This window comes from Myodes glareolus, chromosome 9 (assembly GCF_982192425.1).
Source record: "Myodes glareolus chromosome 9, mMyoGla1.1, whole genome shotgun sequence".
Lineage (NCBI taxonomy): Eukaryota > Metazoa > Chordata > Mammalia > Rodentia > Cricetidae > Myodes > Myodes glareolus.
The window spans coordinates 30,308,695-30,330,170 of record NC_142034.1 but is presented as its reverse complement, the minus strand read 5'-3'; positions in this window follow the sequence as shown (position 1 = coordinate 30,330,170).

Here is a 21,476-nt window from a genome sequence, read left to right as displayed (position 1 = left end):
GTTTCTATTGTGAAGACTAGGTATCCTGTAAATGAAGAAGTAAGCAAATCAAAGCATTAACTAGTCAAAGGGAATCTCAAGGGGGAAAACAATATAATGACCATAATATAGTATCAAAAGAATAGAACAGAAAATCAATGAAAAACATTTGTAAATAGTGTAGCACATCACAACACAGAGTACTAAGTTTTGTTTTCCTAGAGTCATGTATGATTTATAGTTTTTCTTTTTAATTAAATTGAGGTGTGACTATGGTTTGTACAATGTGAACTTGGTGCTGTATGTTATATTCATAAGACTTGCACAGATTCCATAAACAGCCAGGTGTTTCGTGGCACATTTTCAAACTGTTCCCTGCCACAAATACATATATACTTGATATTTAAAAAAAATCTTGCCATTTCTTATCCCCTGAGTGTTGACACCCACCTTTAATTCCAGCTCTCTAGAGGCAGAGGCAGAAGAAACTTTGTGAGTTCAAGGTCATCTCGGTCTACAGATAGAGTTCCAGGACAGTATGGCTGCACAGAGAAACCCTTTCTCCAAACAACAGCAGAACAAAATACCTACCATTTCCTGAGTCCCCATTGCTTTTCTAACTTAAGACCGTCATGTAAGTGTCTGCCAATTAATTGGCCAAGTTCTATTTTTTTAAAAGAAGAAGAAGAAGAAGAAGAAGAAGAAGAAGAAGAAGAAGAAGAAGAAGAAGAAGAAGAAGAAGAAGAAGAAGAAGAAGAAGAAGAAGAAAAACAGCATTTGTAGCGAAAATTCAAACTCACCCCATTTGTGTTTTAATCATGCTTGGTCTTTCCCACAGATCTGATTTCTGTTTGATGTAGGATTCCCCTGTGTATGCTGTGAATATCATTGGTTAAAAAAGGAACTGATTTGGGTATAAAGCTGAGTCATGGGGAAATAGAGGTAGACAGGAAAATTAAACTGAATCCTGAGAGAAAGGAGGCAGAGTCAGAGAGAAGTCATGTAGCTTCATCAGAGACAGACGCCAGAACTTTACCCGGTAAGCTTCAGCCACGTGGCGATACACAGATTAATAGAAATGGGTTAAATTAATATCTAAGAGTGAGCCAATAAGAAGCTAGAGCTAATGAACCAAGCAGTGATTCAATTAATACAGTTTCTGCATGATTATTTTGGTTCTGGGTGGCCAGGATGAATAAGCAGCCTCCTTGCAACACCTGCTTACCATTTAGCAAGAAATAGCCAGGCTTCCAGGCTACTGCTTTCTGTTTCTTTGGTGCACAGGCACACCAGCTCTGTTCCTCTTTGCAATTGCAGCAGCTTGGTCTACCGACACACAAGTTAGTGAAGTGTTTACATTCTGACAGGGAGCCCTGTCATCACTCTCAAAAATTACAGGCCCTCCATTTCTTGAATGCCTTGCCATAGAAAATCTGCAGAGTTAAACAAAGACTAGGGGAAAGACAACATAGAGCGCAACAGCAAATACCTGATTTTGTAGAATTGTACCATAGTGGAAACATCAGTCCTGTTTCCTAGGGAAACTACAGAAAGTCCTGACCAAAATATTGTCTCCCATTCAAATGCCAAGTCGGCTTACAAAGTGTTCTTTCAAGAAGTTAGAAGCTCCCTGATCTCATATCCATCCTTCCTCCCTCCCCCCCAATCCCAGTCCACCGAGCTTTCCCCATTCTTCCCCTACTCCCTTCTCTCTAACCCTCTCCCCTTCCAACAACCCTCCCACCCCCCCATGCACCTGAGGTTACCTGGGACTCTTGTCTATTTCCAATCTCCAGGCAGATAGCTACATGATTTTCAACAGGTTCACCTTCTTATTTAGCTTCTCTAGGATCACGAATAATAGGCTCAAAGACCTTTAATTATGGTTAGAATCCACATATGAGTGAATACATACCATATTCCTCTTTTTGGGTCTGGCTTACCTCACTCAGTAAAGCATTTTCTATTTCCATCCATTTGCATGCAAAATTCAAGATGTCATTGTTTTTTACCGCTGAGTAGAACTCTAATGTGTATATGTTCCACACCTTTATTAACCATTCTTCTATTGAGGGGCACCTAGGCTGTTTCCAGGTTCTGGCTATTACAAATAGTGCTGCTATGAACATAGTTGAACAAATGCTTTTGTAGTATGATAGGGCATCTATTGGGTATATTCCCAAGAGTGAAATTGCTGGGTCCTGAGGGAGGTTGACTCCCAGTTTCCTGAGAAACCGCCACACTGATTTCCACAGTGGCTGCACAAGTTTGCATTCCCACCAACAATGGATGAGTGTTCCCCTCATTCCACATCCTCTCCAGCATAGGCTATCATTGGTGTTTTTGAGTTTGGCTATTCTGACAGGTGTAAGATGATATCTCAAAGTTGTTTTGATTTGCATTTCCCTGATCGCTAAGGAGGTTGAGCATGACCTTAAGTGCCTTTTGGCCATTTGGAGTTCATCTGTTGTGAATTCTCTGTTAAGTTCAGTACCCCATTTTTTAATTGGGTTAATTAGAGTTTTAGTGTCTAGTTTCTTGAGTTCTTTGTATATTTTGGAGATCAGGCCTTTATCTGATGAGGGGTTTGTGAAGATCTTCTCCCAGTTGGAAGGTAGCCTTTTGGTCTTACTGACAGTGTCCTTTGCTTTACAGAAGCTTCTCAGTTTCAGTAGGTCACATTTATTCATTGCTTCTCTTATTGTCTGTGCTCCTGGGGTTCTGCTTAGGAAGTGGTCTCCTGTGCCTATATCTTGTAGACTACTTCCCACTTTCTCTTCTATCAGGTTCAAAGTGGTCGGATTAATGTTGATGTCTTTAATCCATTTGGACCTGAGTTTTGTGCATGGTGATAGATATGGATCTATTTTCATTCTTCTACAGGTTGACATCCAGTTATGCCAGCACCATTTGTTAAAGATGCTTTCCTTCTTCCATTGTATGCCTTTAGCTCCCTTGTCAAATATCAGGTGTTCATACGTTTGTGGGTTAATACCCGGGTCTTCTATTCGATTCCATAGGTCGACTTCTCTGTTGTTATGCCAATACCAAGCTGTTTTCAATACTGTTGCTCTGTAATAGAGTTTGAAGTCAGGGATGGTAACGCCTCCAGAAGTTCCTTTATTGTATAAGATTGTTTTGGCTATCCTGGGTTTTTTGTTTTGTCATATAAACTTGATTATTGTTCTCTCAAGGTCTGTGAAGAAGTTTGATGGAATTTTGATGGGAATTGCATTGAATCTATAGATTGCTTTTGGTAGAATTGTCATTTTTACTATGTTGATTCTCCCAATCCAAGAGCAGGGGAGGTCTTTCCATTTTTTGGTATCCTCCTCAATTTCTTTCTTCAAGGACTTAAAGTTCTTGTCAAATATTTCAACTAAAGGAGTCATTTTAGGGTTTACAGGAGACTTGATTATAAATTGGATCCCAGGTCCAAGGAGAGATCCCCAGACTGTTCTCTAGACAGAGGAGAGGGTTCCTGAACCAGCCTTGGCCTATAACCATACTGATGAAGATTTTGCTTATCACCATAGATCCTTCATCTGACGATGGATGGCGATACAGACGGAGATCCACATTGGAGCACCGGACTGAGCCCCCCATGCTCCATATGAGGGGCAGAAGGAGAAAGAACATGAAAAAAACTCAGGACCGCGAGGGGTGCGATCACCCACTGATACAAGGGGACTGATCTAATGAGAGTTCACCAAGGCCAGTTGGACTGGGACTGAACGAGCATGTGATCCAACCAGATTTTCTGAATGTGGCCGGATTCTCTGAATGTGGCTGGCCCGGAGCCTTTCTGAAAAGTCACTGACAATGACACTGGGACTTGTTTCCTCTGCATATACTGGATTTTTTGGGATCCAGTCTGTTTGGATACTCACCTTCCTGGACTTGGAAGGAGGGGGGAGGAACTTGAACTTCCCACAGGGCTGGAAGCCCTGACTGCTCTTAGGGATGGAGAGGGAGGAGGAGGGGGAGGGGGGAGTGGGAAGGTGTTGGGAGGAGGGGCGGAAATGGAAACTCTCATAATTTAATAAACTTTGAAAAAAAAAAGAAGTTAGAAGCTCAAATCTCAGTGTCATACAGATTACAACCTGAAGATGAAACACTAAATATTTTGAAGGCTCATTTAATATAGATATTTTTAGATATTTTCAGACCTCAAGCCATCTATCCCAAGGTTGAGTCGAGGGTAGTGCCAGGAATGGAATGGTAAGGGAAGGGGAAGGAGTTCCCTGCTTTCAGTTGAGCACAGATAAAACCAAGTCTTTCTTTCCACAGTCTTGAGCATACATCCACTTATACACATAAAGTTTCTGGCACAAAATAAAAGATCTTGTGAATTCCCTGTGCCTCTTAGGAAAAATAATTTGGCTTTTCAAAGGTATTTTAAGTCCAGTTCATACTGGAAATGTCAATCTAACACTAAAGGTTTTTCCAGAAGTTCAGTCTTATAACATTGCCAGGCTAGAGATTGTGAGAAGTAAAGTTATGGATGGCAAAGGAGGATTCTGGGAGGAGTCAACACTGGTAGTGTAGAAGGAGAGTTGGAAGAAAGGGATGAACGAACATACTTAGCCATTTAACAGACAGTTCTTAAGCATGAGGCCTTATGTTATATACCAAGCATTATTACTAAGGCCTCCATTAAACACACACTCAGCCATGCCAGGTAACTCTGTTAATATCATGCTCTTAAAAAACATCATGTCTAACGTTTCCCCCTCTTCTTCACACAGGCCTCTTCCAAGTGTCACAATTTTAATTTCTGCATGGTACAGAGCTCCAGCTTAGGCTTCTTATCCTGGGATCTGGATTTAATTTAGTCAGTATTTCAGCATCATGCAGAACAAATTAAGCAGTGCTCCACCAACCCCACAATACCTTTATTCTCTAGAAAATGACTGAAGTTTTCACTCTGCTCTTGCCCCACCCCAAATTGAGCTGTTCAGTGACTTTGACAGGAAATGTCAGATTCATGAGTTTACTCTCATTGGTTCCTGCTCTATTCGTCCTTGATCAATAGACCCACCTGGAAAACACCTGTTCTCCTCCCTGCTCTCGACGTCTGCTGCGGCTGCTTCAATTTTGTTCCAGGCTGCTGTAATATCGTTTCACTTATCATTTCTCACAGTCCATCTGTTAAAATGCTGCCAAGTTGGTGGGCTAATATGTGTATCTGATCAGCTCGCGCCCAAACTTAATAAAACCCAGTGACATCTAAGGCAATTAGATGAATGCCAAACTTTCACAACAGCAGTGGAATCCCATCACAGAAAGAAATTCACACAATCACGAGGATGCAGGTTTCATCTGAGTAGGAGTTTATCTACTGATCTGTTTCCAGAACGTAGTGACAATTCTTGGTATATAACACAAACCTGAAGTTTAGGAACTGTTAAATGAATCACTATGTTGGTCTTTACCCTTCCATTCCCTTCCTATACCCCTAATGCTCCAAGTATGCCTTCTTGTCACCACAACCTGGTTCCTGATAAAGTGAAGCTCACTCCACATTTAGATGTTACCCATTTCTGTAAATTTTTCTACATGTTAAAATCATTTAATTATTTACATATCAATTGTGTGTATTTGTATGTTGGAGGGGGACATGCACATACCACATCATGCATGTAGAGGTCCTTCCACCTTTACATGCACCTTGAGGGTCATCAAACTTACACTACAAAGATCTCTATCCATTGAGTGACCTGGCCTGTCTCAATTTACCCATCTTTTGGGAAGGTATTTAAAAATATTTATGCTAACACTATAAGCTCTATAGAGAAATTGCTAGAATATATTATTATATAATTTTACTTTAAAATTTTGTGTGTATATCTGTTTTCCCTGCGTGTATATTTGTATACTACTTGCATAGCAGATGTCTGCAAAGGCCAGAAGAAGGTATCTGATCCTGTGGAGCTGAAGTTACAGTTAGCTGTTAGCTGCCGTATGTGTGATAGAAATTAAACCCAGATCTTCTGGATGAGCAGCTAATGATCTCACACACGAGACATTTCTCCAGTACCTTACCGAATATTTAATGCTCATGTCATGTGTACATTTAGAGGCTTTGTCATATCTTGGTCAAACCACAAATGCTAATCAAAACCTGAGTATACAAATTATTTAACATATACTTGGTAAATGAAAGAATAAGCCTGCATATAGGTGACTTCTAAGGTCAGTTGTAATTGAAAGTCAAATATTTTAAAACAATATAAAAGTTTTTAAGATTATTTAAGGAAATATCTTTAAGAATATTTGAGGGAAACACAAAATATAATTTAAAAATTGAAACTATGGAATTTTGAAAAAGTCATATTCTATTTTTTAACTATAGTGTGCCTGCCATACACTAAATCTAGATGAAGGCAGAATTCAATGTCAACATTCAAAATAAATTCCAGGTAAATGTATATACAGGTTCCAAAAGATGTACTATAAATGACATGTATAGTGGTTGAAGAATATTCTTTAAAGAGAGAAGAAAAAAACAGTTCTCATTCTACTGAATAAAGATCAATCTTAAATAAAACATAGATGGAACATACTTTACAAGAGAAATCTTCCTTAAGAGAAATCTTTCTTGTTATCATCATTCTTTGATTTTGGGTAAAGAGTTCAGGGGACACAGCTCTTCAAGCAGTGCTAGCAACCCTAAACTCATCCTGATCTGCACAGCGCAGATGACTGAGAAGACAGCATCAGTCAGAAGCCCTTTTACCTTCTTTTCTTGCTTCTGGGATGCTTTTTCCCCATGTCTTCCTATTGATAAACTTCCCCACTGCCACAGATGGAATTAAAAGCTGCCATTCAGCTTAAAATGTTATTGATAAATTTGGAAGAAATGTCCCTTTTTGAGACAATCAACTTTGTCTTTCAGATTCCCAGAAATAGTTTAGAAGCAGCAGCATGTAGGAGATTGTAATGGCCTGATCCACTCTTACATCTTCACAGAGGTTTGGAGATAGTGGGATTGCGTGGCCCATGCCAAACACTCCTAGTGGCTGTTACATGTTTTTTTATCTATAAATTATGACTAACATATTTGGTTTGTATTTTCAGAAATAAATTTCATCCCAAAGGAACACCTTGAGAAAATATCCTGGCAAGTAAAATAAACTATTTTTAATAGCTCATTTTAATATTTTAAATGGTGTGATTACATTCAGCTTTTTCATACAGTAATTAGTAATTGACAAGCAAGGCATCATTTGATTTAAATAAAAATTAGGCTTAACTACCAAAGCGTCCAATAGAGTGTCATTTTCAAAAGTGTTCTAATGATGGCAGAGTTAGATGATCTAAAGTTAATTGGCTTATATAATAGGAAAATAATAGTAAGTGGAGAAATCTCCAGTAAACCCAAGGCCTTTATTTGACAGTATCAAGATACTTTCTCAAATGGAGATACAATTCTTTGAAATTATATGCTTCATACTATATCCATTTAAGGAATTAAGATGCATATTCTGAGATTTTTCTCATTCGAATCCTCTAAAAGCCTCCAGTTTCACTTGTTAAATGAAAACAAGATGTCAGTTTTCTCAGTTTGATGCTGTAAAATTGAAGGGGAAAGGATATTCTATGAACCACCAATTCTATCTCCTTCCTGAGGGAATCTGTTTGTGGTCAAAGACTTGCGTGAAGTTAGCATTAGCTCTGGAATAGTGTTTTTCTTTTTTAGTACTTCACAGATTGCGCAGAATTTCACAAAAAAATCATTTCTTTATTTTTAAATACTTTTGGAATGTTGGTGGCAAATATACCATAAAATTTTCATCAAGAAACTGCTGCATGTTAATAAGGCACAGCTAGAATATTAGAAAGATATTTAGGCAGTTTAAAAACTGTGTGTACACCTAAAAATTGGCTCAACAATTAAATAGAACTTTACTGAAGAAAGTAAATTTTATTTTTCTCTAGAGTATGATTTTATGTGGAAGCTAATATTTCTGACTTCGTGTGTTGGTCACAGCTGTACAACTATAAATGGTGTTTGTCTCTTGTTCAAATCTATAAAAGGGAACAGAATTGGTGAGGCAATAGTAGTCATGCACCCCGAGTAGCCATGGCTCAGGGCTGTGATGCTCAGCAGAAAGAAGACTGAGGGAGATGACCAATTATAACACAGTTGCCTGGGCTTTCTGGATTTTCTTTTTGAATGCATGATTTTTATATAAGAATAAAAGTAGAAACTAAAAGTGGTTTAAATCAACACATGGAGTCACATGTGTTAAGTACCTAATCAGCAGAACTAATATAAAATTTCTTTAAAAAAAATAAGGCTCCCCTGGGGAGAACAGGGAAAGTTGGCATGAAGGCACATGAGATGGCTACCACGGATATGGACTTGTTTGTTTTATTAAAAGATGCAGACAGCATGGGTATTCAATTGTCAAAACTCACCTAATTGTACATTTAAGGACTTTTAAATGATGTAATTTTTAAATTTTAAATTTGATTGTAGCAGAAAGGAAAAGCTTTAAAGCATTGTGAAAATTTATTTTGCTTTTCACAGTGGTATGTGGTGACAATTCCAAACTAATTTTCTTGTATTCTGGACTTGACGTGGGATACTTTGGACAATGTGAGTCCCTTGGAATGGAAGATGAAACCAAACTCAGGTAAAGAAAGTAAAGTATATCCAGTAGCATGCACAAACACATGTTCAAACACACAAACACACATACATATATGTACAATCAAAAACCAATGGGGCTGGAGAGATGGCTCAGAGGTTAAGAGCACTGACTGTCCTTCCAGAGGTCCTGAGTTCAATTCCCAGCAACCACATGGTGGCTCAGAACCACCTGTAATGAAATCTGGTGCCCTCTTCTGTCCTGCAGGCATACATGGAGGCTAAATACTGTGTACATAATAAATAAAAAAATAGTGAATATAAATTATATAGACAATCATAGCTATGTTTGACATGGGGGCCGAAAAACGTTGGCACCTGAGAATCAATGAGTATACCTAATTTCCAATTCTTATTTTCTGAATTTTTGTATTTACCCTTCCTGAATTGTTTTTTGTGCCAAAAAGTTTAAAATGTAGACACAAAACTAGTATAACAGAAAAGAAAAAGGAAATTCTGAGCATGCTGTGACACCTAAAGTATAGAAGATCCTAGGGAATGAAAAGCCTCATAAAAAAAAAATAGAGCGCTTAAGTAGATGTATAGTTAACCTGACTGCTAAGTAGTTAACTTTATACGCACAGTGTAGCTCTCTGCCTAAGTCAGTAAAGCCTGCTTTGTCAGTGGAGGGTAGTGAAAGCAGAGTCTTAGAATCAGTGTCACACCCTTGAAGACCCAGATAACACTGTAAGTGAGTAAGCAGAAGAACTGTGGAAGTGGGATGGGGGAGGGAGCACCATGAAACTGTCTCTGGTACACATATCCCCCTTGCAGAAATGAACACACAACAGCCCGGACGATCTGGACAAGACATGCACACAATAAAAGGGTGGAAACATAGGAAAAGATGACATGAACTTCTCAATGTGTGCAGGAGAGAAGCTAGTTGGGAAAAATAACAGGGGCTGGATGAGATGGGGATGGAGTAGAATAGTATTGTGGGTGAGAATGTTACTGTACACTGAATACAAGTGTAAAATTGTCAAATAATGCAGGCACCGAACTTCAAAGGCTTTAAGCTTGTTAGTTTTAGAAAGTATGCAAATTGTTTGTTTTAGGAAAGTTAATTCTAGAAAAGAGGGCTGAGGGAACATCCCTGGAGAACAGAAAGATTGAAAGAATCAGACTACCATGGAGGTTGCAATGAAACAATCTCTGCTGAAAATGGCTACATAAACATGACTGGACTAGTAGACATAGTACCCTTGAAGGAGAGAAATGGTGTGGGGTCACACCCCCCAGATATAGAACTGTAGGTAACTGTTGACTGCAGGATGATGGAGAATTAGCCTCTCTCAAAGAGGAACCCCCTCTACAGTTGTCCAATGAAAAATGGTCAGTCCTGAGACCATGTACACACAAATAATGAAAATGTACTAAGTAGGTTGTATTCGTGTATATTGTGCAAAGATTAACGTGCTGTGTGTGGGGAGGGGGTGTGCTGGGAGTCATGTGACGTTTTTGAGGGACAAGGCATGAGAATAGCATAAACAAATTCTTCTTGTGGCAAGGCCCTGGAGAATCTGACGCATTTTGGTAAGGCCAATGGATAGGTCGCTGCATGATTCTCAGTATGACCCCAGGAGCACATGCGCTACCTGCTTTCCTTGCTATATATACAAACCATATAGCTGGTTGCCTCTAGGTTCACTTTCTCAGAGCTATGGATAAAATAGCTAATACAAAAGAAAACATTCCCCCTTTCCTTTGGGTGAGCCAGAAGGGATGTTGTTAAATATGCAATGGAATACTTCACCCTCTCTGAGGAGTGGATGGTGTTGGAGTTGAGAAAAGGTGGGGAGAGTGGGAGGAGGGTAGAGAGAACGAATAGGGATTGGTATGTACAATATAAAAGGACTGTTTAAGAAAATATATACAATAGATATAACTCTGTCCCTAAAGCCTTTGATGTTTCAAGTGTGACCATGAATTCAGGTTTCTTAAGAACAGGATGCTGTTTTCCAATGCACTCTGTGAGGAGTCTGAAGGAGTCACAATAGTTCAAGATAATATTGCAAATTTGCATGACTCTTTTGGAGAGAATGATTTTAACCACAAGAGTCTTGGAGAAATGCTAATAGCAGATGATATCAGGCATTAATGGGAACAGTCTAGAAACAGGGAATGAAGCAGAATCATAGAAACCCATAATGCCCTCATTTCTAATAGCTGTGCCAATACTGTAGGAAGTTGAGAGGAAGGGAAGATGAAAAAAGGGAAAAGCAGTGCCAACTATTGAGAGTAAGCTTTTAAGTTATGTTGCTCACAGGATGATAGGAAAAAACCTGGTATAGTCCCCATAGGAAACAGAGTAGTACACAATAAAGAATGAATTGATCCATCTTCAGCTGATTAGTCGATTGTGCAAACTTAGACTTTACCAAAAGTAAACATTAGCAACTAGTGACAAAACTGTCTCTCACCACACATGACTCTATAACCGCAAATGCTGCCATCTGTGCACATTGTCCTAACCTATAGGTGGGCTTAGTTAGCAAACTTCCTTTGTTGTTTGCCATACTGCTTATGCTTTAACATTAGAGCTACGAATCAAGTAGGTAATGGTTACTGGTGGGAAAGCTGGGGGAACAGAAGGAGAATGAGGTAAAGTAACAAACTGGAAATTATTGTAACCATTATTAAATTATTAAATATGTAAGGAAACAAATTTGATTGTAGAACTGTCCATGCAAAGTATTGAAATTGCATACATAAAAACACCCCAGGTTACCCGGGGATACTTGTTTGGAACAGGTGGTCATAGTTTCTTCACTGTGCCATTCCAGGTTATCGAACCTGTTTGGAATTAGGCTCCCAGCACACACGTGCACGTGCGTGTGCGTGTGTATGTGTGTGTGTGTGTGCACGTGTGCGTGTGTGTGTGCACGTGCGTGTGCGTGTGTGTGCGTGTGTGCGTGTGCGTGTGTGTGCGTGTGCATGTGCGTGCATGTGTGTGTGTGTGTGTGTGTGTGTGTGTGTGTGTGTGTGTGTAATAATATCAAACAAAAAGAGGCTACCAGCTTGAGAGGGACATGTTGGAAGGAAGGACCAGTGGGAGTAAAAAGAAGGGGAAAAACAAAGTAATTATATTTCAGTTACAGTCAAGTCTAAAAACAATGAAAAATAAGTTAGACTCACTTAGTAATTAGAGAAATTATAAGTCTATACAGATGAAATAAATGTATATTGGGTGACGGGCCATGATCTTATAGAAAAGTGAAATAGATTTTTTAATTGTGGGTTTTTTAATAACAATTTTCATTTGATTTGTATCAGGATTTCTCTGTGTATCAGCCCTGACTGTCCTGTAACTCATATGTAGATCACGCTGGTCTTGAACTCATAGAAATACACCCACCTCTGTCTCTCAAGTGCTGAGATTAAAGGCATGTGCCACCACTGCACAGCTGAATAGCAACTTTAATCAATGGATGTTAAAATGATAATTTTACTAAGACATGGGTACTTTTGATTCTATTTTTGTCCTCTTAGACATCTTGTTTGCAAAAGCAAGCATGAGTTTTCCAATGAAGAAATCTGGAATGGACTGCTTAACTCAAGAGAGCAGAATCAATATCACCTAATTTGATCATGTAACAAACAGAAAGAAATGTTTCTTGTTAGTGCCCCATCAGTAAAATAGTCTGTGAACATCATAAAGAAACATCAGAAACATTCCCGTTAATGGAAATGTTCTATAATATTTAGCTAACCTGTGCTCACATAACCACATTAAAGTGAAGAAAGACACAGAAAGGCTGGAGCAGCCATCCAAGCTATGATGATGAAGGAGACAGGACAACCATGTGAGGGTGTGAGACTGTGGCAAGTCATCCAAGATAGTCCGGAGGCAACCAGCAAACGCTTGCATATAAGCTACTGATGAAAGAGTGCTGAGTCAAGGTCAGAATTCAGTGTGTTCATTTCTATACTGTGACTGCATAGAAAAATGTTCCTCTTCATGCTCTAAGTAGGAACTGAACTTATGATCTGTATTGATATGGCTCCTAAAAATCATGTATACTGAAAGAACAATGAAGTAATAGTTATAATTGCAAACTAATAGTGAATTGTTGTAGGGAGGCTGCTTGTTATTTCCCGGCTGCTCAGCTGTGTCCTGGCAGCAGGTAATGCATTGGGGCATCTCACCCAGTGGTCAGAGTAGTTGGGAGACATCATGGTGTCCCATAATCTTTGGGGTACTATTAAAATCTCAGAGTCTCTGTTTAATATAATATGCTTTTTAATTATTATTTTAAATTCCGTATTCTGCAGATCTCTGAAGTATGAAGACTGCCTAGGTCTATCTGATTAGACAAACTTTGTTTCTAGTTACTTGTTTTCAGTTTGACTTTGAAAACACATACAGGCAATAAATAAGACTTATTCCTGTAATTGTTTGCATCATTACTTTAAGAATAACTGACTAACTTGTACTTCCTAACAGTCTATATTGTTAGCAGCTTTCATAAGACTAGAACTCCACACTCTGTAATGACTTTGAATTGAAGCTAATAAAGAACTGAATTAGTCGCTCCGATGATAAAAACAGAACAAGTTTGTGTCTAGCTATTAATGCTGTCTGCTGCTAAGGCAAGGAAAAGGTCCCAGGGTAAAATGGAAACATGAGGGAGTCTACTGGCTAACATTGCTCAAAGGTATTTTGAGACACAGGCCTACCTTCCTGCTGATCTATAGAACCCAGCTTGGCACGTGTGTACCACATTGCCCTGGGAAAAAAAGCCCTGTTTCCCCCTTCACAAGTACTGGTAAGTAGCAATGACAGGTCCTGTCTGTCCAGGGGCAGTGATACTAGTGCCTCTAGTGGGTGGTACTAGGACCTCAATACCATCTTTCGAACAGTATTGACCCTTTCTTGAACAAAAGGTATCAGTCTGTTGATAAGAAGCACGATCATTAGAGGCCTGTTAGAGTTGAAAGTAAGGTGGTTAAACAAGGAGACCAGTTTAACAAGTTTTCATACAATCTAGCTTCCACGTGAGCATTCTGTTCTCTACCATTAATCTGTTTTCTTAACAAGGCCATTGAATCTTTAATTACCCCAGAGTGATTGACATAGAAACGAGATTCTTCCCCCAGGGCAGCACATAGGCCTCCCTGTTGCATGGAGAGAAGGTCCAAATCTCTTAGTATCAATACTAAAATTTTTGAATCAGTTTATGCAAATAGCTTAAACTCAACAAAGTTAGCAAAGATAAGGAGGCTAAACATACATTTTGAAGCCTGAGTAGACCCTTGAACAAGGAAATATGTTTTTAAACCATCAATTAATATTTTTAATGCTTAGATCTTTTAATATAGTTTTCCATGTTATAGCGATCCCATTTTGACTGTTCTGCTTTTTTTCTTCTCCTTGTCATTGTGTCGGGGGCTCAGACTGACAGAGTTACAGAAACTTTTAAATAAAGCATGGGTCTAATGAAGAAAGAGCCATAATCCAATCCTAGAGATAGCTTTTCAATAAGAAAACCCAGCATATAACAATTTTAACATTATGTATACCAAAAAGTCATCTGAATTTCTGCTAACCCAAATTCAGTAACCAGAGCTCAGTGATAAATTCTTAAGTAAGGCCTGTAAATGTGGCTACAGCAGTGATGGGTGGCAGAGGCAGCAGAAATAGTCAAACTCTGTCTTGAGAAACCAATAATAATAATAACAGTAATAATAGTAATAATAATAATAAACTATCCACAAATTGTAACTTGTGTTTTTATGGTCTGTTTACTTAGCCAAGTGATCATGATCAGTATCAGCAGTGATAAATCCTCATGTCTGGGATCCCACTGTACCACTGCAAAAGACAGGAAATAAAATCATAGCACAGGAAGCAGAAACTGGAAGTGAATATATCATGTTTTCTTTCTCTTCTTGAGTTTTCACTTGAGTTTCGTAGCTGGAGCTAATGCAGTGGAGCTGTATTTGAGCATCGTTGGAGTTAATATAGTTTTTAATGTGAGTCTAAATATGTAGAAAATATGGAGGACATTTATGACATAAATCCTAGAGAACACAGGAGTGATAGATTTTCTTTTGTGTTGTTTTTTAAATTTTTAATTTATTTTTCAGATGTTTTATTGTATTTATTTTTATTAAAGATAGATTCTTTTCTCATATGATATATCCCAATCAGAGTTTCCCCTCTGTTCACCACTCCCAGCTCCTCCCTCTCCACCCCCTGCCATTTTCCCCAGGCCCCCCCTTTTTGTTTCCCTTCAGAAAAGAGCAGACCTCCAAGAGGAAAAAACAAAACAAAACTACGAATAGGATACAAGGTAACAAGGCAAAAGCCCTAACATCAGGGCTGGACAAGGCAATTCATTACAAAGAAAAGATGACCAAGAAAATAAGAAATCAAAATTAAATTAAAAATATTAAGAAAATCACAGAAAAAAAAACATTAGGAAACATAGATAGGAAATAAGTGGACAACATTTATAAGCTATACTATATCACAGATTATATTAAGTTTAAATATCTTAAATATGATAATTAAAATACATTGACAGCCAATAAAATTGTGATCCAATATTAGCTGCCTATAAAAGTTAAATTCAAACACAAAAATAGAAGCTAAGTGAGAGTAGAAGTTCTAGTTAACAATACATAAATAAGCAATGAAAAGTGAGTATACTCAATATGAATATAGGTTTATATAGGAACACAGAGAAAGGAAGCAAGGAAAGTCTAGGTGCTTGTTTAGATCTTCATTCAAAAAGAGATTCTCATTATTTTTGTCAATAATTCATTCCTGACAGATTCTGATTTCTGTTGATTTTCGGAAGCAATTTGGTTTACATAAAATGAACTATTTATTATCTACAGACATTTGTGCATTTCTTGAACCGATGGTAAACTAATATTGTGAGATCAGTTTGGTTGATATACATTTAATAAGCACAACACCTTCATCTTAAGGCAGAGTGCAGAAGGAGTCAAAGCCAGAAGGAGTCTTTCAGAAGATGGATTCTTTATTTGGGATCTCCCAACTTTATTTAATTTTTTTCAGAATTGAAAACAAAGGGCTCTCTTTTGATGATAACAACCCCTTATTTTACATACCCCCATTTAAACATTGTTCTAGCTTGTTTTTGATGCTTGTTGTTGTTGTTGTTGTTGTTGCTGGAATAGACCTGTCGTTGGTGGTCTGATCTGGTCTTATCTTGAGAAGTAATTGACAGTCGACGGTTGACATCAAACCCATATAAGTAAATTGGTCAATCAAGTTTAAGAAAAAGAAATGGCTCTCCAGCTATCCTTCCTTTTTCTCTGTTAAGTTCGTTACTCAATAATTCTATTATCAATTTTTGGCAGTTTGATCACACATAATATATTGTACAACATCTGATCCATTCAAAATGCCCTTTGTCAATTGCAAAACCTCTCACAACTTATAGTAATCCTTTAGATAATTTTTCCTAATACATTCTCATATGAAACGTCACACAGTTTTTGTCTGCACTCTGAAGTCCACTGTAAATTTTTAAAGAATCTCAGAAAATTTAAATTCAAATAATTTAATATAACATACTGTGATTTTTTAATTAAAGTAATCTATAAAATAAGAATAATATTAACTCCAAATAAGTAAGCTTTAAGATATTTATCAGTGTCAATCATTTCTAAATTCATTTGGCTTCTCTTGGAATTTGGTAGACTAGAGATCAATACAACGAATTATCTACATTTGTTTTCTTGTTGGCTATAGCCCTCTAGTATTTATGCAATAACTTTTATTGGCTTTTCTTTAAGCACTTGTTTTCATAATCACAAATGAGCTTATTTTATTAAGCCAACAATACAAACATGTTTTACTACTTAAGATTTTACTATTTACTTCTGCCAACATGGAAAACAATACTCACAGAACATTATAGACATAAACATGCACGTAGACATAATATCTATAACACACATAAACACAAGCATGCAAAAGTGCAGAGAAACAATGATAATCTAGCATGTAAGATTATTTGCTAATGTTCATGACACATTCTCCCCTCTTTGGACCATCAATCTTATGGTTTACAACCTCCCTAAGAGAGTGGTTCCAGAAAGCTTCTATTAGAATCAGACTTTGCTTTCTATTGCTATTTTACATCTAGGAAGGAAGGATGTACTGTGAATCTTTTCAGTGTTCCCTATGAGAAAATAAATTAATCGTCTGGAGAAGGTTAAAAGCTGAGCATGAAGAGAGAAAACTGCAGGTTCCATATACAAGGAACCGAAAACTGTCATGTTTCCCTTACTGGGTGTCAAGCCCTTGATGCAGCACTGAAAATACTGAATCCAAACTGTCCAAACATCATCGAAATTGTTGGTTGCCATGACAGGTATGTATAACAACTTTAGATGTTAACTACTTTAGCAAATACTTATTTTAACAAAAATTATAGCAGACAAAATCATTTATTCATGTGGCCACCATAAGGTTTTAATTTTTAAGTGTCGTGTAGGCTGTAGGTAGCAATCTTCAGGTGAAGAAGGTGCAATAATAGATGATTTTTCATTATCTTTTACATTTGCATTTTCTTTCCTCAGTCTCAAATGAGCTTAAAATTAACTTCTGGGCATTGTCATTTTACCTAGAACATCTGAAATGACAAACTTTTTATAAAAAGTAATGAATTCAAAGTTAAAAATAATACAAGAGATGAAATACACTTACATGTTAACCCTATTATTACAATTTAGAAATTATTTAAAAGATGTTTACAAGAAACTTTTAAATTAAACATATCGATAAGCCAAATAGCAAAATATTGCACTAAGCATGCAGTGATAAAGATAATTCAGCAAGAAGAGACCATAAAACAGTATAGAGGACAGGAAAAATCATGCCTAATAAGAGCAGAGTGGAAACTCTGCTAGTCTTAGGATTTCTGAAATTAGCCTAACTGAATGGATTTAAAAGAAATTTTGGCCAGTACTGTATTCAGGTCATCGCCTCCGTATTCCAAGGAATATCAGTACCAGGCAGCAGTGCAATGCCTTTCAGCTTTGAAGATGACCACCAAATGGGTGTAGGGACAGAATCAACTTTTCTGAATGACTCAGAACTAAAAAAATGTAAGTTAAAAATAAACAATTAGATCATTTACGCTACAAATAAAACCAGACTCAGAAAACAAACAAGCAAACAAAATCAAGTACACTTCTCGAAGCAGGGATTTTTTTCATTCTCCCTAGCACTGAGAAACTGGAAACAGGGCCCTAACAATGAAGTCTTAGCCAACACTTCTCTGCAGAAGTCAAATGCTGGACATCTTTGAACCAACATTTTCGTGATGAAGGCCAAACCAAAAGGAAGAAAAAATGAGAATCTAGAATGCCGTCTCTAGGACCAAAGACGTCTTCTGGATATAAAGTGTTTTCTCCTTTCAAAAATAAATTCTTGTACTGAGTTAACATTGAATGGGGAAGAGGCCTAGGGAAGGTCTCTGAAACAAAAGCTCAGGCAACTGATTAAATCTATCCACAGGTCCTCCAAACAGCGAAGTGCCTGATAGGCTGGAAAGCTATAGGCAAAAGTTTTATTTGGATGTTCCTTACGTTTGTCTTGCCTAATTGCGAACAAACCAGCCTTGTTTTGCCTATCACATAGCATGCCAATCGTCAAAAAACATGGGTCTGGCAAAAAGCAGAGAGCATATCTGAAATAAGTCAGAATTACTCAGCTTGCCCCAATAATATTTGCTAAGCATTGTTAAGTAATGTTACACATGTTAAATAATGTCAAGATTAAAGGCCTGGACATAGCTCTTATCTAGTTTGAGTGCAGCCAAGAATTTGACCCTCAATCCTATTAATAATGATAAATAATAATAATAGTAATAGCAATAACAATAATATAAGAAGTAGAAGGAAAATTAGAAATAAAGAGTGTTAGTGTTATATTAAGCATATTCTAAGCACACTAACATTTATTTTTTTAAAAAAAAACTAAGTTTTGGGGGACTAGGTTTTTTTGAACTATTGACAGTGGATAACAGTTGTTGAACATTTCTGCTTTACCTAGCTTCCTTGACTGGAAGAGACTGATGCAGAGTTGCAAATAGTATTCAGGATAAGAGACTGTGAAACACTATATCCACCCTAAAATGTGTGATGTCAAAGAGCTATGATTCTACAGGGGCTCACAGAAAGTTGTCTTGAGTCTCTGAAGCGACTTCAAACTTTAACCATCTTGGAATATGACCTACTGAGAAACAACCTGAATAAGTGATTTTTTGTTTTGTTTTTCTCCATAAAATTTGGAAATCAATGACAGCACCAATAAAACTGGTGTATGATTTACTTGTCTAGTGAATGTGGTTTAGAATGCGAGTACTCTTTAAAATAACCTTAATGCTTAACTTTAAAAAAATAATTCAAGACATAAGATTGCAAAAATAAGAGACTGGAAAAAATTGTTCATTGGGTAAGAGTACACACTGCTCTTGCAGTCTGGTTCCCAGTACTTCATATTAGGTGACTTACAACCACCTGCAACTCCAACTCAGGAGGAACCCATTGCCTCTGATCTTTAAGAAGCACTTCTATGTATATGCCATTCCCACGCTCAGCCTTGATGCAAGGGGAAGGGGGCTTGTTCCTGCCCCAAGTTAATGTGTCAGACTTTGTTGACTCCTGGTTGGAGGACTTACCCACTGGGAGGAGTGGCTAGGAGGTGGAGTTGTGGGGAGACAAAAGGGGGGAGAAGGAAGAGTGGGAGGGAGAACTATGGTTGGAAGGTAAAATGAGATTTTTGAAAAGTGAATTAATTAAAAAGTAAATCTAAAACACATTTTTAAAGGCAAAATTCTAACATGTTTATTGATTATTCAACTTCGCAGGAATATTTTAGTTTACTCTAAGTACACAATTCATCTACAGGGAGTGTAGGAAAGTGCTGTCAACATGAAAAGACCTTGTCTCAGTTTTTTCCTAACCAAATACTTTTTGATGTTAAATAAATCTGAGCTCCAGAGAGCTGCTGCCATATAAAAGAATTCCACAATAGTCTGGAATGGAGTATAACAAAAGTTTATTTATCTGGGGATAAACTCACAGAAAAAGTAGCAACCTAGCTGGGCAGTGGTGGTGCATGCTTTTAAACCCAGCACTAGGGAGGCAGAGGCAAGCAGAGCTCTGTGAGTTCAAGGTCAGCCTGGCCTACAAGAGCTAGTTCCAGGACCGGCTCCAAAGCTACAGATAAACCTCTCTTGAAAAAACAAACAACAAAAAAGTAGCAACTTGTAGTCCTCTGGAACCAAGTCTAGCAGCCAAGTCCACCCCCCCTCACACTTTTTATCTGCATTTATAGGACATGAAACCATGCCCAATTTGTGTTGATATCTTAAAGGCTATTGGCTGTAGGAGTTCCACACCTCCTTCTTTTGTTCTTTTGTCTAAATAAGGGAGTTCTAAGACTAATACAAAACTATATACAATAAGAATAAATATCAAATATTGTCCAGGGAAAAGAAGAGGCAAAAACATTTATAAGAATTAGTATTGTAGGAATTCCAACCACTAGTAGCCTTTAAGTTCCTTGCCCACTTGGATGTGGCCTCTTATACTATAAATGCTGATGTACAGCACCTGTCCAGTCTCTCTTCCAGTTGTGGGATTTGGTTGCTCTTCCCCATTTGAGCACAAGACTGTGATCTGTGAGTCTACCCTTAAATAAATAGCCCTTTATTATACTCAATTCTGAGCTAGTGTGGGATTTCTTTTAGGTGTCCCTCTTCAAGTTAGAATTACAACCAGCATGAACAACATCAAGCAAGAAACATATGCTAACTGTATCAATAGTTATCCTATCCTCAGGAGTCTCTTATTTTAAAAATGGCTTAACTAAATCATGAGAGGAAAGTAACTATGTAGTCTTCAACTCCATCAAATACCTGAGAAGAGAAATAATACTACTTGAGTAAATAGAAAGTGCCATCAAGCAACTTCCAAAAGGTCCAAGAAATGACAGAGACAACTGGCTACTTGGGCAATCATCCAAAGTTTTATTCATAATGTTTGGGCAACCAACTTTGACTAAGGCCTAGAGTAACTGACAGACCATTGTCAAAGGCATGAAAATTTTACAAAGGGTCTTACTCTATCTTGAATATGTTTAGAAATCTTTTTGCTTGTACTTTGCTTGTCCAGTCCGGACACTGTGCTTTTTGTCAGTGGTTGAAGCAAAGCTAGTTTTTGCCCAAAGGCCAGTTTTGCCAAAAAGAAAACCAGCTCCAAGTGGAGTGACTTCAGTGTTCAACATTCTCTTGGGAATAGATTGGTGCTGTTAGGAGAAATAGTGTCTCACATCAACAGAGTCCTAAGTTATTTAAATGCCATATTCTACAGTTTTTGAAGTGTTTGAAGATCACCTATCAATCTGAAATATATATCTATATATCTAGAAAACTTAACTAACATGACTAAAATGTTTGATTATTACAGATGACTATTAATCTATATTTCTTAATTACATTTTTACATTACATTTTTAAATGAGCTGCACAAACACAATACCTTAAACAAGAGGAGAAATACATATACACAGAGTAGCAAAATCAACCTTAAATATATATCATAACTAAGATTCATCCATACCCATGAAAAGTATTCATGTCTTTATCATATCCCCATTATTTTAGTTTTTAAAAATTGACTGTGACCATTAATCACTTATAATCAATACCCTTTTAATGAAAACAAAATTTATAAACAGTCATTTTGGGAATTTAGACATTGTTTTCTTCAAACTTCTTCTTGATATTTGTTGGGCAAACTATTTTTAGGAGTTCATTGAGATTTGGGGGGGGGGGTCTTGTTTCATAAA